This window comes from Microcaecilia unicolor, chromosome 1, assembly GCF_901765095.1.
Source record: "Microcaecilia unicolor chromosome 1, aMicUni1.1, whole genome shotgun sequence".
NCBI lineage: Eukaryota > Metazoa > Chordata > Amphibia > Gymnophiona > Siphonopidae > Microcaecilia > Microcaecilia unicolor.
Window position 1 is genome coordinate 15,584,881 of NC_044031.1, and position 14,568 is coordinate 15,599,448.

General features: G+C 46.3%; 1 pseudogene; it reads left to right on the top strand.

Annotated features, from left to right (window-relative positions):
* Nucleotides 1–2,480: 2,480 nt before the first annotated feature.
* LOC115478295 overlaps nt 2,481–14,568 on the top strand; it is a 42,193-nt pseudogene continuing 30,105 nt past the window's right edge.

Consider the following 14,568-nt stretch of genomic DNA (forward strand, 5'->3'; position numbering starts at 1 on the left):
TATTTCTATAGAGCCACTCGCACAAAGAATTAGAAAGCTAAGAGATGCTAAAGGGGTCCGAATGGGGGGGGAGAGACCACAAAATGGCATTATTTGCCGACGACATATTGTTTTATGTGGGCTACCCGCTCCTGACGTTACCTATAATAGTGAGGGAATTGAAATCCTTTGGAATCCTATCGGGCTTTAAGGTAAATTTGGATAAGTCCGAATTAATGGGCATCACGATATCAGATCCAGAGATGGAACAGTTGGGGAGTAACTTTGATTTCAGGGTGACAGCCACTAGCTTTAAATATCTAGGTATTAACATCTCGAGAGATCTTAATAGTTTATATATGCTGAATTATTTACCCCTCTTTAGAGAAATCAGAAAGGACTTACGTAGATGGAAGCAGGGTTGGTTGTCCTGGTGGGGTAGGATAGCAGCCATAAAAATGAACATCCTTCCCCGGCTGCTATTCCTGTTTCAGACATTGCCTATTCTAGTCCCTAAAGGGGAGATGTGTAAATTGCAAGCGGAGCTGGGTGGATTTGTATGGGGTGGGAAACAGGCCCGTTTGTCTAGGAAGCTCATGTGGCGGACTGTGGAACAGGGAGGAAGGGGCATGCCGAATATCCTTTGGTACTATTGGGCAGCCCAATTGCAGCAGATAGGATTGTGGAGTAAAGTGGACCTCTCACCAATAACCAATTTGGAGCAGATCTTTGTACGGGGGGAAATTTGGATGCGCTTCTGTGGGGTTCTACCCCGGATGTAGAGTATAAGAGGATGGCCTTGAATCCCTTTGTATCCCATTTGCAGAGATTATGGGGAGTTCTTAAGAAAAGATTGAGGAAAACCCGGAATAGATCCACATATGCTTGGATAACACAAGAGCCAGGGTTTTTGGGAGGGAAAGAAAATCGGGTGCTCCTCACATGGTTTCAAAAGGGGCTGATTCGGTTTCGGGAACTCCTGGAAAATGGGGCGATCAAAAGTTTTGAGGTACTTAGGAGGGAATATGATCTACCTGCGTCAGACATATTTGCATATATGCAGGTGAAGGATTATATGTGGAGGGAGATAGGGATGAAAGAGGATCCAACCATAACTGAAAAATTTGAAAATTTGTGGGGTATCATAGATCTACAGGGGAGAGGGATTTCTAAACTTTATGATTATATTAGGGGAGGGGACTTTGTAAAATTACCGTACATGAAGGCGTGGGAGAGGGATCTGGATACTGAATTGACTGAAATAGAATGGAGGCGAATTTGCTTAGAGGCCAAGAAAGCATCTATATGTGTTCTTATTAAGGAGAATGCATATAAGGTACTAAGCAGATGGTACTTCACACTGGATAAAATAAAAGCAATGTTTCCAGATGCCTCAGACACATGTTGGAGATGTAAGAATGGGAGGGGAACATATTTCCTTATTTGGTGGGAGTGCCCGGTACTACAGGTATTTTGGGGGGAAGTAACTGGCTTGCTAACTACAATGTTGGGCAATACGGTTCCATGTGATCCTAAGTGGTGCTTGTTGGGTTGGGGCAATAGGAGGGGGAAGAGATGGCAATGCAGAATAAAACAAATGGGTATGGCTGCGGCGAAAACCATTGTGGCCTTAAATTGGAAACAAACAAAGGGTCCTACGGGGAAGGATTGGGTGGAGAGGCTTAAGATAATAGCGGCTATGGAAAAGATGATGGACAGACGGAGATATTGTTCCACTGCAGACGAATGGATGCAATTGGAGATACTCTTTACTGGGAACATAGAGAGTAGGGCTGGTTAAGCTACAGTTTTGAAGGGTGGGAAGGATGGGGGGGGAGGGGGAAAACACTTGTGGAACTTGATTGAATTTTGACGTTGGAAAGTTGTGGGAGTCATGGGCTCCAAACTGTTGTTATATTGATTGATGTTCAATAAAAATTTATAAATTAAAAAAAAAAAAGACTCAGATTTGATTACTTACAACACGTGATGCACCTGATAATTCTACAGTGTTTCAGTTTGAAAATGAATCAATTCCTATATCGTTCTGTTGAGATAGAAGTAAGGTTTGTTACATTGCTGGTTTACCAGAATAAGTTGCCAATGCGAATAAGAAATATTAAAGAATTTAAAAAAGAGCTCGGGACATGGGTATTTATGCCGACTTACAGCTGGGATGATGAATGATGGTCTAGTACTTGTTTCAGTATTTTGTGTTTGAAGATATCTTGTAATTTTGTATGTAATTTTAAATTTGCCTTTAAATTACGTATTGTAGATAAAGCAATTTTTTTAAATATGTGCAGCTACAATCCCGAAACAAAGGCATGAGGGAGGTAACATGTCAGGAGCTGAAATCTAATGCATTCTGAGCACCTTTCTGTGTCCCTGAGTGTGTTTCTGGTTTGTGTTTCAGATGCGGGTGACGTTTGAGGACATCACTGTCTCTTTCTCCCAGGAGGAGTGGGAGTATTTAGATGAAGGGCAGAAGGAACTTTACAGGGAGGTGATGAAGGAGAATTATGAGACTCTGATTTCTCTAGGTAAGGATTTCCTCTTATTCCCCCTGTTAAAATCCCTTCTCAATCACATTAAGGAGTGACTGTCAGTGGGTGAGTCTCAATGCAGGATGCCTTGGGTGACATAATGAGCGATGGCGAGGTGACCCACTCTATATACAATGCAAGCGAGCAAGAGGAAGTCAGCAACAGAAACCAAATGGCCTAGTGGTTAGAGTGGTAGACTTTGGTCCTGGGGAACTGGATTCGATTCCCACTGCAGGCACAAGCAGCTCCTTGTGACTCTGGGCAAGTCACTTAACCCTCCATTGCCCCATGTAAGCCGCATTGAGCCTGCTATGAATGAGAAAGCACGGGGTACAAATGTAATAAAAAAAAAAATACAAGTGGACCATGGATGGACCTGACAGGCGAAGCCTTAGGCAGAAGGAAGCAAAGTTTATTGAAGGACCTGGCACGGCCTGTGTTTCAGCAAAGTGTATTCATCTGGGGTCTATACATACAAATAAAGCATTAACACTATTAGTACAGAAAATATATAGTAAAAACTTACATATTAATTGTAAAAAATAAAAAGTCACAATACAATAAATGAAATGTGGATTACATTTATTCAAACACGGCAAGACCCGAGCAACCACAACATGACGCCCACCACGGAAGCCTAAGAGAACGTAAAAAGGTTGTTTTACCTGCAGCGCATAAATAAGCCTTGGACTGTACCAGAGGATGTGGTGAAAGGAACTACGATAGACGGGTTCAAAAGAGGAAAATCCATAAAAGCATTTTTAGTCAGGTAGACTTGGCAGAGCCATTGCTCGTCTGTGGAAAATGAACCATGAGAAATAGATCCACTTTTTGGGATCTGCCAGGCACTTGTGACCAGACTGGCCACCATTGGAGATAGGATCAGGACTCCGATGGCTGTTATACCGATGTGGAAAGACCAATAAGGAGCTTTTACTTGAGGGAGATCATGTACTCTATCTGCATCTCTGGTGATATGTTGTATTTTCTGCATCGAGGGAATGTAAAGGGGTCTGTGTATTACTAAGGGGGCATTATACTACTACTACTATAAATCATTTTTATAGCGCTACCAGTCGTACGCAGCGCTTCACAATTGAACATGAAGAAAAGACAGTCCCTGCTCCAAAGAGCTTACAATCTAAATCAGGACGGACAGACAGGACCAATAAGGGACAAGGGTAGGACAGAAGGACACATAGGGAAAGGGACTATTGAAGAGACGAAGACAAGGTTACGAGCAAGTGACAAGTTAGGAGTCAAAAGCAGCAGCAAACAGGCCTTTAGCCCGGATTTGAAGGCGGCCAGGGATGGAGCTAGACGTAATGGCTCAGGAAGCCTATTCCAGGGATAAGGTTTTACATTTTACAAATGTAAGTGGCGCTCGGTAGTGTGGGCGTGTACATGTAGTAAAAACAGTTAGTTTAGCGGGGTTTAAGAAAGGTTTGCACAGCTTCCGAAAGAAAAAGTCCGTAGACCATTATTAAAATGGACTCGGGGAAAACTCACGGCTTATTTCTAGGATAAGCAGCATAAAATGTTTTTTACTTTTTTGGGATCTTGCCAGGTATTTGTGACCTGGATTGGCCACTGTTGGAAACAGGATGCTGGGCTTGATGGATCTTTGGTCTGTCCCAGTATGGTAATACTTATGTACTTATGAGAATGTGGTAAAGGCGGTTATTTATTTATTGCATTTGTATCCCACGTTTTCCCACCTCTTTGCAGGCTCAATGTGGCTTACAATACATCGTGAATAGTAGAAATATAGAAGAAAATATACATTTAGTATTCTAAAAGGATCTTGAGTAACATGATAACTAAAAAAAACATAATGTTAGTTTAACAAGCAAGTGTTGTAAGGTAATTCTGGATATACGTTAAGGAGTTCATATTTGTTGATCTTTGTGGTGTGTCTTGTTATAGAGATGAGTCTTCAGTAGTTTGCGGAAGTTAGTTCATAGGTTGTTTTTAAGTTGCGCGGCAGCGCATTCCAGAATTGTGTGCTCAGGTATGAGAAGGTTGGGGAAGTGAAGATTAAGGAATGTGCGGGATTACGTTTTAGCATTCTTGGCTGGTAAGTCTATCAGGTCTGACATGTATGCTGGGGCGTCTCCATGAATGATTTTGTGAACTAGGGTGCGTATTTTGAACGTGATCCGTTCTTTGAGTGGGAGCCAGTGTAGCTTTTCTCTCAGGGGTTTAGCACTTTCATATTTTGTTTTACCGAATATGAGTCTAGCTGCAGTGTTCTGAGCTGTTTGAAGTTTCTTGATTATTTGCTCTTTGCAGCCAGCGTAGAGTGCATTGCAGTAATCTAGATGACTTGAGTACCATTGATTGTACCAGGTTGTGGAAGACGGCCCTTGAGAAGAAAGGTTTTACTCTTTTTAATTTCCACATTGAATGGAACATCTTCTTGGTTGTGTTTTTCGTGTGACTCTCGAGTGTTAGGTGTCGATCAACGGTATTTCCAAGAATTTTTAGGGTGTCCGAAATTGGAAGATTCAGTTTTGGTGTGTTAATGGTGGTGAATTTGTTCGTGTTATGTTGCGAGGTGAGTATTAGGCATTGGGTTTTTTCTGCATTGAGTTTCAGCTGAAAAGCATCCGCCCATGTGTGCATGATATGTAGGCTTTGGTTGATGTCATTGGAAATTTCCTTTAAATCTTGTTTGAATGGGATGAAGATCGTTACGTCGTCTGCGTATATGTATGGGTTAAGGTTTTGGTTTGATAGTAGTTTTGCCAATGGTATCATCATTAAGTTGAATAAGGTCGGTGAGAGGGGTGATCCCTGTGGAACTCCGCATTCGGGTATCCATGTAGCTGATGTAGTCGAATTAGCTGTCACTTGGTATGATCATGTGGTTAGGAACCCCTTGAACCAATTGAGAATGTTGCCTCCAATTCCGAAGTACTCGAGGATGTGAAATAGTATTCCATGGTCAACCATGTCAAAGGCGCTAGACATATCAAATTGTAGAAGTAGTATGTTCTTGCTAGTTGCAATCGTTTGTTTAAATTTATTCATGAGAGTAACTACCGTGTTTCCCCGAATATAAGACACTGTCTTATATTAATTTTTCCTACCCAAGACCCGCTAGGTCTTATTTTCAGGGGAGGTCTTATTTTTTGGGGGGAAACATCGGGGTCGCCCCCCCCACCCGAGGTTGCCGGGCCCCCCCTCCGTCGCTCCCAACCTGAAACGCCTCCTTTCACCTTCCTTCGCAAGTTCGGAGCAAGCAGCAGCAGGGCAAACCTCACCTTCCTTCTGTGCCCCGCCTTCGCCTGACGTTACTTTACGTCAGGCGAGGGTGGGACACGGAAGGCTGAATCCAGAGGTCAATATTCTATCCTCATTCTTCTTGATCTTTCCGCTGCTTTTGACACTGTCAATCACAGCATACTTCTCGATACCCTATCCTCACTTGGATTCCAGGGCTCTGTCCTTTCCTGGTTCTCTTCCTACCTCTCCCTCCGCACCTTTAGTGTTCACTCTGGTGGATCCTCTTCTACTTCTATCCTTCTGCCTGTCGGCGTACCTCATGGTTCTGTTCTTGGTCCCCTCCTCTTTTCTATCTACACTTCTTCCCTTGGTTCATTAATCTCATCCCATGGCTTTTCCTACCATCTCTATGCTGATGACTCCCAAGTCTACTTTCCTACCCCTGATATCTCACCTTGCATCCAAACCAAAGTTTCAACGTGCTTGTCTGACATTGCTGTCTGGATGTCTCAACGCCACCTAAAATTAAATATGACCAAAACCGAGCTTCTCATTTTCCCCCCCAACCCCACCTCCCCACTCCCCCCGTTTTCTATTTCTGTTGATGGCTCTCTCATTCTCCCTGTCTCCTCAGCTCGAAACCTTTGGGTCATCTTTGACTCTCATATCCAGCAGATTGCCAAGACCTGTCGTTTCTTTCTTTCAACATCCGTAAAATCCGCCCCTTTCTTTCCGAGCACTCTACCAAAACCCTCATCCACACCCTTGTCACCTCTCGTTTAGACTACTGCAATCTGCTTCTTGCTGGCCTCCCACTTAGTCACCTCTCCCCTCTCCAGAGTTCAAAACTCTGCTGCCCGTCTCGTCTTCCGCCAGGGTCGCTTTACTCATACTACCCCTCTCCTCAAGACCCTTCACTGGCTCCCTATCCGCCAAAGGGCGGTTTCAGGAAGCCCGTCGGTATCGCCCGGGCAAGTCGGGCTCCTCTGCCCCCTCTTCCTTCAAGAGGAACTTCTCCCCCAAACAACATTCCTTTCTCAGAGACCGCCGTCCCGGAGGTGCGTCCTCCGGTCCTCCCCCAGGGTCTCGTACCCAATGACAGGGTCCTGGTCCATGGCCCAGAGCAGATTGGAGGACGCCTGTCCTCGTTTCTGGGCGAGTGGACCAGGGTAACTTCAGACGCTTGGGTGCTGGAAGTCATCAGAGACGGCTACAAGCTAGAGTTCTGCCGACCCTTAAGAGACGGGTTTGTACACTCTCCCTGCAAGTCTCCGGTCAAAGCTGTGGCAGTGCAGCAGACTTTGGACAATCTGATCCACCTGGGTGCGGTCGTTCCGGTGCCAGAAGATCAGCTTGGCAAGGGACGTTACTCCATTTACTTTGTGGTTCCAAAGAAAGGAGGTTCTGTACGGCCTATCCTCGACCTCAAAGGGGTCAATCGGGCCTTAACAGTTCGGCACTTCAGAATGGAGACTCTCCGCTCTGTTATAGAGGCAGTGAAGGCAGGGGAGTACCTGGCATCCTTGGACATCAAGGAAGCTTACTTGCATATTCCCATCTGGCCTCCTCATCAACGCTTTCTGCGTTTTGCAGTCCTGGGCCGACACTTCCAGTTCAGAGCCCTCCCGTTCCGGTTGGCTACTGTTCCACGGACCTTCTCCAAAGTAATGGTGGTCATCGAGGCCTTCCTACGAAAGGAAGGAGTACAAGTTCATCCTTATCTGGGCGACTGGTTGATCCAAGCCCCCTGTTATGCAGAGTGCGGCAAAGCTGTGGATCGGGTGATTGCTCTTTTGAGCTCCCTGGGGTGGATCATCAACTGGGAGAAAAGCCAGCTGCGCCCGACTCAGTCCCTGGAGTATCTGGGAGTTCGATTCGACACCTAAGTGGGCAGAGTGTTCCTGCCAGACAATTGGATTGTCAAGCTTCAGGCTCAGGTGGACTAGTTCCTAGCAGCCTCTCCTCTTCGGGCTTGGGACTATGTGCAGCTGTTGGGCTGTATGACGGCCACGATGGAAGTAGTGCCCTGGGCCAGGGCTCATATGAGACCACTACAACACTCTCTGCTGCAGCGTTGGACTCCAGTGTCGGAGGATTATGCTGTGCGCCTTCCCTTGGACCCAGCGGTGCGCAAGGCGCTGAGCTGGTGGCTGAGGACAGACAGGTTGTCTGCAGCAATGTAGTTACGACGGACGCCTCTTTGTCGGGCTGGGGAGCCCACTGCTTGGGAAGGACAGCGCAGGGGCTCTGGTCTCCTGCAGAGGCAAAGTGGTCTATCAACCTCCTGGAACTCAGAGCCATTCGGTTGGCGCTTTTGGAGTTTCTCCTGGTACTAGCGTTGAAGCCAGTACGGGTCCTGTCGGACAATGCCACGGCTGTGGCCTATGTCAATCGCCAGGGCGGTACCAAGAGTGCCCCTCTAGCCAAGGAGGCCATGAATCTATGCCAGTGGGCGGAAGCGAACCTGGAACAGCTGTCGGCGGCCCACATTGCAGGAGTCATGAATGTCAAGGCAGACTTTCTCAGTCGCCATACCTTGGATCCCGGAGAGTGGCAATTATCGGCTCAGGCGTTCTTGGACATCACGAAGCGCTGGGGCCAGCCGAGCCTAGATCTGATGGCGTCTTCGGCCAATTGCCAAGTGCTGCGCTTTTTCAGCAGAGGACGGGACCCTCGATCTCTGGGAGTAGATGCTCTTCTCCAACAGTGGCCGACACAGGAGCTTCTCTATGTGTTCCCGCCCTGGCCCATGTTGGGCAGGGTACTAGACAGGGTGGCAAAGCATCCGGGCCGGATAATCCTGGTGGGTCCGGACTGGCCCAGACGTCCCTGGTATGCGGACTTGATCAGGCTCTCAGTGGACGACCCTCTGCGGCTGCCAGTGGAGCAGGGCCTGTTGCATCAGGGTCCCGTGGTGATGAAGGATCCCTCCCCCTTTGGTCTTACGGCCTGGCTATTGAGCGGCAGCGTCTGAGGAAGAAGGGCTTCTCAGACAAGGTCATCGCCACTATGCTGAGAGCGAGGAAGCGTTCCTTTGCAGCGTGGTGTGAGGCAGGCTCACTTTCTCCCTTCACTGCTCCAATTTCTTCAGTGTTGGCGTTCCTGCAAGAAGGTCTGGAGAAAGGCCTGTCGCTCAGTTCCCTTAAAGTCCAGGTAGCGGCTCTGGCTTGCTTCAGGGGCCGCCTGAAGGGTGCTTCCCTGGCTTCGCAGCCAGATGTGGTGCGTTTTCTCAAGGGAGTTAATCACCTGCACCCTCCTCTGCACTCAGTGGTGCCTGCGTGAAATCTCAATCTGGTGCTAAGAGCCTTGCAGAAGCCGCCTTTTGAACCCTTGTCGAGGGCATCTCTGAAAGACCTGATGTTGAAAGCAGTCTTTTTGGTGGCTATCACTTCAGCCAGAAGAGTTTCCGAGCTCCAGGCGCTATCATGTCGAGAGCCTTTTCTGCAGTTCACTGAGGCAGGAGTGTCTATTCACACAGTGCCTTCCTGCCCAAGATTGTTTCTCGCTTCCATGTGAATCAGCAGCTCTGTCTCCCATCCTTTCATAGGGAGGACTACCCAGAGGAGTACTCTGCTCTCAAATATCTAGATGTGAGACGAGTCATCATCAGATACTTGGAAGTGACCAATGATTTCCGGAAGTCGGATCATCTGTTTGTCCTGTTTGCAGGTCCTCGTAAGGGTCTGCAGGCTGCTAAGCTTACAGTGGCAAGATGGGTCAAGGAAGCCATTGCAGCTTCAGTGTTGCGGTCAGGGATTTCAATGTCCCGCCCTCGGGTGAGTACTGCTTCGGTACATCCCAGCAGTCTATGGATTGATCAGCATGATGATATGGAAGGTAAAATTATGTATCATACCTGATAATTTTCTTTCCATTAATCATAGCTGATCCATCCATAGCCCCTCCCAGATATCTGTACTGTTTATATTCTGGTTGTATTTCAGGTTCAAGTTTAGTCTTCAGTTCCTGTTCAGGAGGACTTCGTGTTCAAGTTTTTTCAATTGGATTCTTCAAGAGTTGAGATGAGTTTGTGTTACAGTGAGCTGCTGCATTCCTCTCCGTTTTACGGGGCTGGATTGAGACCTAAATTCTGCCGGCGCTCCCTCCCGCTTCGTGTGGCTGTAGGGCAGCTTTGTACCCCTCCCGCTTCGGCGGTGTTAGGGTCAGTCAGCTCCTCGGTTGCGGTTGCAGGATAAGCCAGATCCCCCCGCATCGGCGGGTGTGGTGTCCCTCCCCCGCTCCGCGGGGATGAGCTGGACGGATTCCCCTCCCCCACTTGTGTGGGGATGAGCTGGGTTAATTCCCCTCCCCCGTTTCGGCGGTGGTGAGCTGGGCAGAGTGTCCCTTTGTGGGTGTAATTCTCTAAGTGCTGAGTCCTGCGGATGGAGCTTTGATAGCGACATACTGAGGAGTTTCCGGCAGCACATGACCACATATAGGGAGGCAAAAGGATTGCTCTCTATCTCCACCTGCTGGTAGATGGACACAACCCACCAGTCTATGGATTGATCAGCTATGATTAATGGAAAGAAAATTATCAGGTATGATACATAATTTTACCTTTCGACATTCAGGAGTAAAATTATAAATTGTAAAATGGACAAACAATCCCCCTAAAGATAAACACAAATAAAGGGGTATAAGAATCTTCTTACAATACTCTATGCACATAACTAAGAACTAAAAACACATAACCTCTCCCCCCCCCCCCCCAAAAAAAAAAAAACAAATATACAGTGCAATCTGCTTAAGTGCAAGGGTCTGGGACCAAAGAAATACATGCAGTTAACCAGAGCGTGCACTTGTGACCCAAAGAAGCTTGACATCTGATAAACATATGTACAGTACTGTTTATTATACTTACAGTATACAGTCTCCGTTAACTGACATTAGGCTTACTTGAAGTAATCAGTTATAGTCAGTAGTAAATAAAAGCGAAATCATCACAGACTGGATCACATCAGAGAACCTAGATCTACTTTTCATCACAGAAACCTGGATCCGTCAATCAGAAGATCCTATCATAAACGAACTATGTCCTCCGGGCTACAAAATATCACACTTGCCCAGAAAAGACAAAAGAGGAGGAGGAATTGCACTCATCTACAGATCACACTTCTCCGTAGAACCTACCTCAGAGTCCATCTCAACTCTACTCGAAATAGCCTCTATAAAACTATATAGCCCCATGCTATACGATCATTTAACCTGCATACTGTTATACAGACCTCCTAATAATTGGAACCATAACCAAACCGCATTCATGGACTTTATATCAAATGCATGCGTCAACAACTCCATTATACTACTACTAGGGGACCTAAACCTCCATTTAGAAGACTCCAACTCTGCCCACACCCGGGACTGTATAGACTTCCTCTAATAGTACCAAACCATAATAAAGGCCACTCACTCGTTATCTTCACACACAAACGTTCTACAGATCAAAACTTCCTCCTATCAGACATCCACTGGGTCGCCTCTCCCTGGTCCGACTACCACAAAGCAACCCTATCTGTACAATGGTGGAAAAAAGATCAACCCAAACCACCGGAACCCACAACAGTTATAACCAGAGGACGAATCGAAAAAGATACATTTTGGCAACTTATCTACGACAACAATTGGACGGTAGACCCAAATACAAACCACTTCCTTGCTGATTTGGACCACAGATGCAAACTTATTTTAGATGAAATTGCTCCGCCACACTCCAAAACCCTACATACAAAGAAAAAACCCTCTCCATGGTTCAACGAGGAATTAAAAAAACTAAAGAAAGAAACCAGAAAACTAGAAAAAACTTGGAGCAAATCAAAAGACGATCTAACCCTGAATACGTGGAAACAAACACACAAAAAAAAAATACAAGAATGAAATTAAACGAGCCAAAAGAACATACTATACAAAACAAATCACAGCCACCGGAACAGACATAAAAAAACAATACAAAATCATAAAATCATAAAAAATCTTCTTAACACGAACCCAGTAACAACTTCACCTTCAAACTGTTCATCTGCCAACCAGCTGGCCAAATACTTCAATGATAAAATCACTAATCTGTGCAACACAGTTCCCCATGATGATACCAATATTGACACTTTCCTTGACGAACTGGACCCTGACTCTGAAGAGATCCCAGCAGATCGCTACTGGACAAATTTCACCCCCCTCAGCACTAAGGAAGTCTCCTCAGCACTATCCAAACTCTCCAAGTCTCACTGCCACCTGGACCCATGCCCCAATTATCTTATGAAAAATGTCCCAGAACGATTCATTACTGAACTCACCACCCACTTAAATTTCCTACTTCAACAAGGGAATTGTGAGACTAAAAGATACAACAAAACGCTATGTAGAAAATGATGAAGAAAAAGCCAATTTGCTAAATAGATACTTTTGTTCTGTTTTCACTGAAGAAAACCCTGGGGAAGGACCGAGAGGGACTGGCAAAAGTACACCTGAGAATGAGGTGGATAGAGCGCCGTTCACAGAAGAGAGTGTGTATCAACAACTTGGAAAGCTAAAGGTGGACAAAGCCATGGGGCCGGACGGGATCCACCCCAGAATACTGAGGGAGCTCAGAGAGGTTCTTGCGGGTCCTCTTAAAGACTTGTTTAATAAATCCTTGGAGACGGGAGAGGTTCCGAGGGATTGGAGAACGGCGGAGGTGGTCCCTCTTCACAAAAGTGGGGATAGGGAAGAAGCTGGAAACTACAGGCCGGTAAGCCTCACTTCGGTTATTGGAAAAGTAATGGAAGCCATGCTGAAGGATAGGATAGTGAATTTCCTGGAAGCCAATAAGTTGCAAGATCCGAGACAACATGGTTTCACCAAAGGGAAATCGTGCCAAACGAATCTCATTGAATTCTTTGACTGGGTGACAGGAGAATTAAATCAAGGACGTGCTATGGACGTCATCTACTTAGATTTCAGCAAAGCTTTTGACACGGTTCCCCACAGAAGGCTCTTAAATAAACTAGACGGCCTGAAGATAGGACCCGAAGTGGTGAACTGGATTAGGAACTGGTTGACGGACAGACGCCAGAGGGTGGTGGTGAATGGAGTTCGCTCGGAGGAGGGAAAGGTGAGTAGTGGAGTGCCTCAGGGATCGGTGCTGGGGCCCATTCTGTTCAATATATTTGTGAGTGACATTGCCGAAGGGTTACAAAGTAAAGTTTGCCTTTTTGCGGATGACACCAAGATTTCCAACAGAGTGGACACCCCGGAGGGAGTGGAAAACATGAAAAAAGATCTGAAGAAGCTAGAAGAATGGTCTAACGTTTGGCAATTAAAATTCAATGCGAAGAAATGCAAAGTGATGCACTTAGGGAGTAGAAATCCAAGGGAGACGTATGTGTTAGGCGGGGAGAGTCTGATAGGCACGGACGGGGAGAGGGATCTTGGGGTGATAGTATCTGAGGACCTGAAGGCGACGTAACAGTGCGACAAGGCGGTGGCCGTAGCTAGAAGATTGCTAGGCTGTATAGAGAGAGGAGTGACCAGCAGAAGAAAGGAGGTTTTAATGCCCCTGTATAAGACGTTGGTGAGGCCCCACCTGGAGTATTGTGTTCAGTTTTGGAGGCCGTATCTTGCGAAGGATGTTAAAAAAATGGAAGCGGTGCAAAGAAAAGCTATGAGGATGGTATGGGATTTACGTTCCAAGACGTATGAAGAGAGGCTTGCTGACCTGAACATGTACACCCTGGAGGAAAGGAGGAACAGGGGTGATATGATACAGACGTTCAAATATTTGAAAGGTATTAATCCGCAAATGAATCTTTTCTGGAGATGGGAAGGCGGTAGAACGAGAGGACATGAAATGAGATTGAAGGGGGGGCAGACTCAGGAAAGATATCAGGAAGTATTTTTTCACAGAGAGGGTGGTAGACACTTGGAATGCCTTCCCGCGGGAGGTGGTGGAGATGAAAAGGGTAACGGAGTTCAAACATGCGTGGGATATGCATAGAGAAATCCTGTGCAGAAGGAATGGATCCTCAGAAGCTTAGCTGAAATTGGGTGGCGGAGCAGGTGGGGGGAAGAGGGGGTGGTGGTTGGGAGGCGAGGATAGGGGAGGGCAGACTTATAAGGTCTGTACCAGAGCCAGTGATGGGAGGCGGGACTGGTGGTTGGGAGGCGGGAAATACTGCTGGGCAGACTTCTATGGTCTGTGCCCTGAAAAGGACAGGTACAAATTCAAGGTAAGGTATACACATATGAGTTTGTCTTGGGCAGACTGGATGGACCATGCAGGTTTTTTTCTGCCGTCATCTACTATGTTACTATGTTAAGGCTCCTTCCCTTCCGAACACGGCAATATTCTACTTACACCAATACCAAAAAACCCCAAGAAACCAACGAGTGACATCACTAATTATCGACCTGTGGCCTCCATCCCTCTTCTAATCAAACTGATGGAAAATAGAGTGACCTCCCAACTTAACGAATTCACTCAAAAGTTCTCCATATTACATGAATCACAATCGGGCTTCTGACCTGCACACAGCACAGAAACAGTACTGCTCACCTTGATTTCAAACAGGAAATTTCAATTGGCAACAAAATACTTCTTCTGCAGTTCGACCTATCCAGTGCATTTGACATGGTAGACCATACTATTCTTACAAAATTACTGGACAAACTAGGGATCAGCGGAAACATAAGTACTAAGCACTGCCACGCTGGGAAAAGACCAAAGGTCCATCAAGCCCAGCACTCCGTCTCTGACAGCGGCCAATCCAGGCCCCAAGAACCTGGCAAAACGCCAAAATTTAATAATGATCAATGGACTTTTCCTTCAGGAATCTGTCCA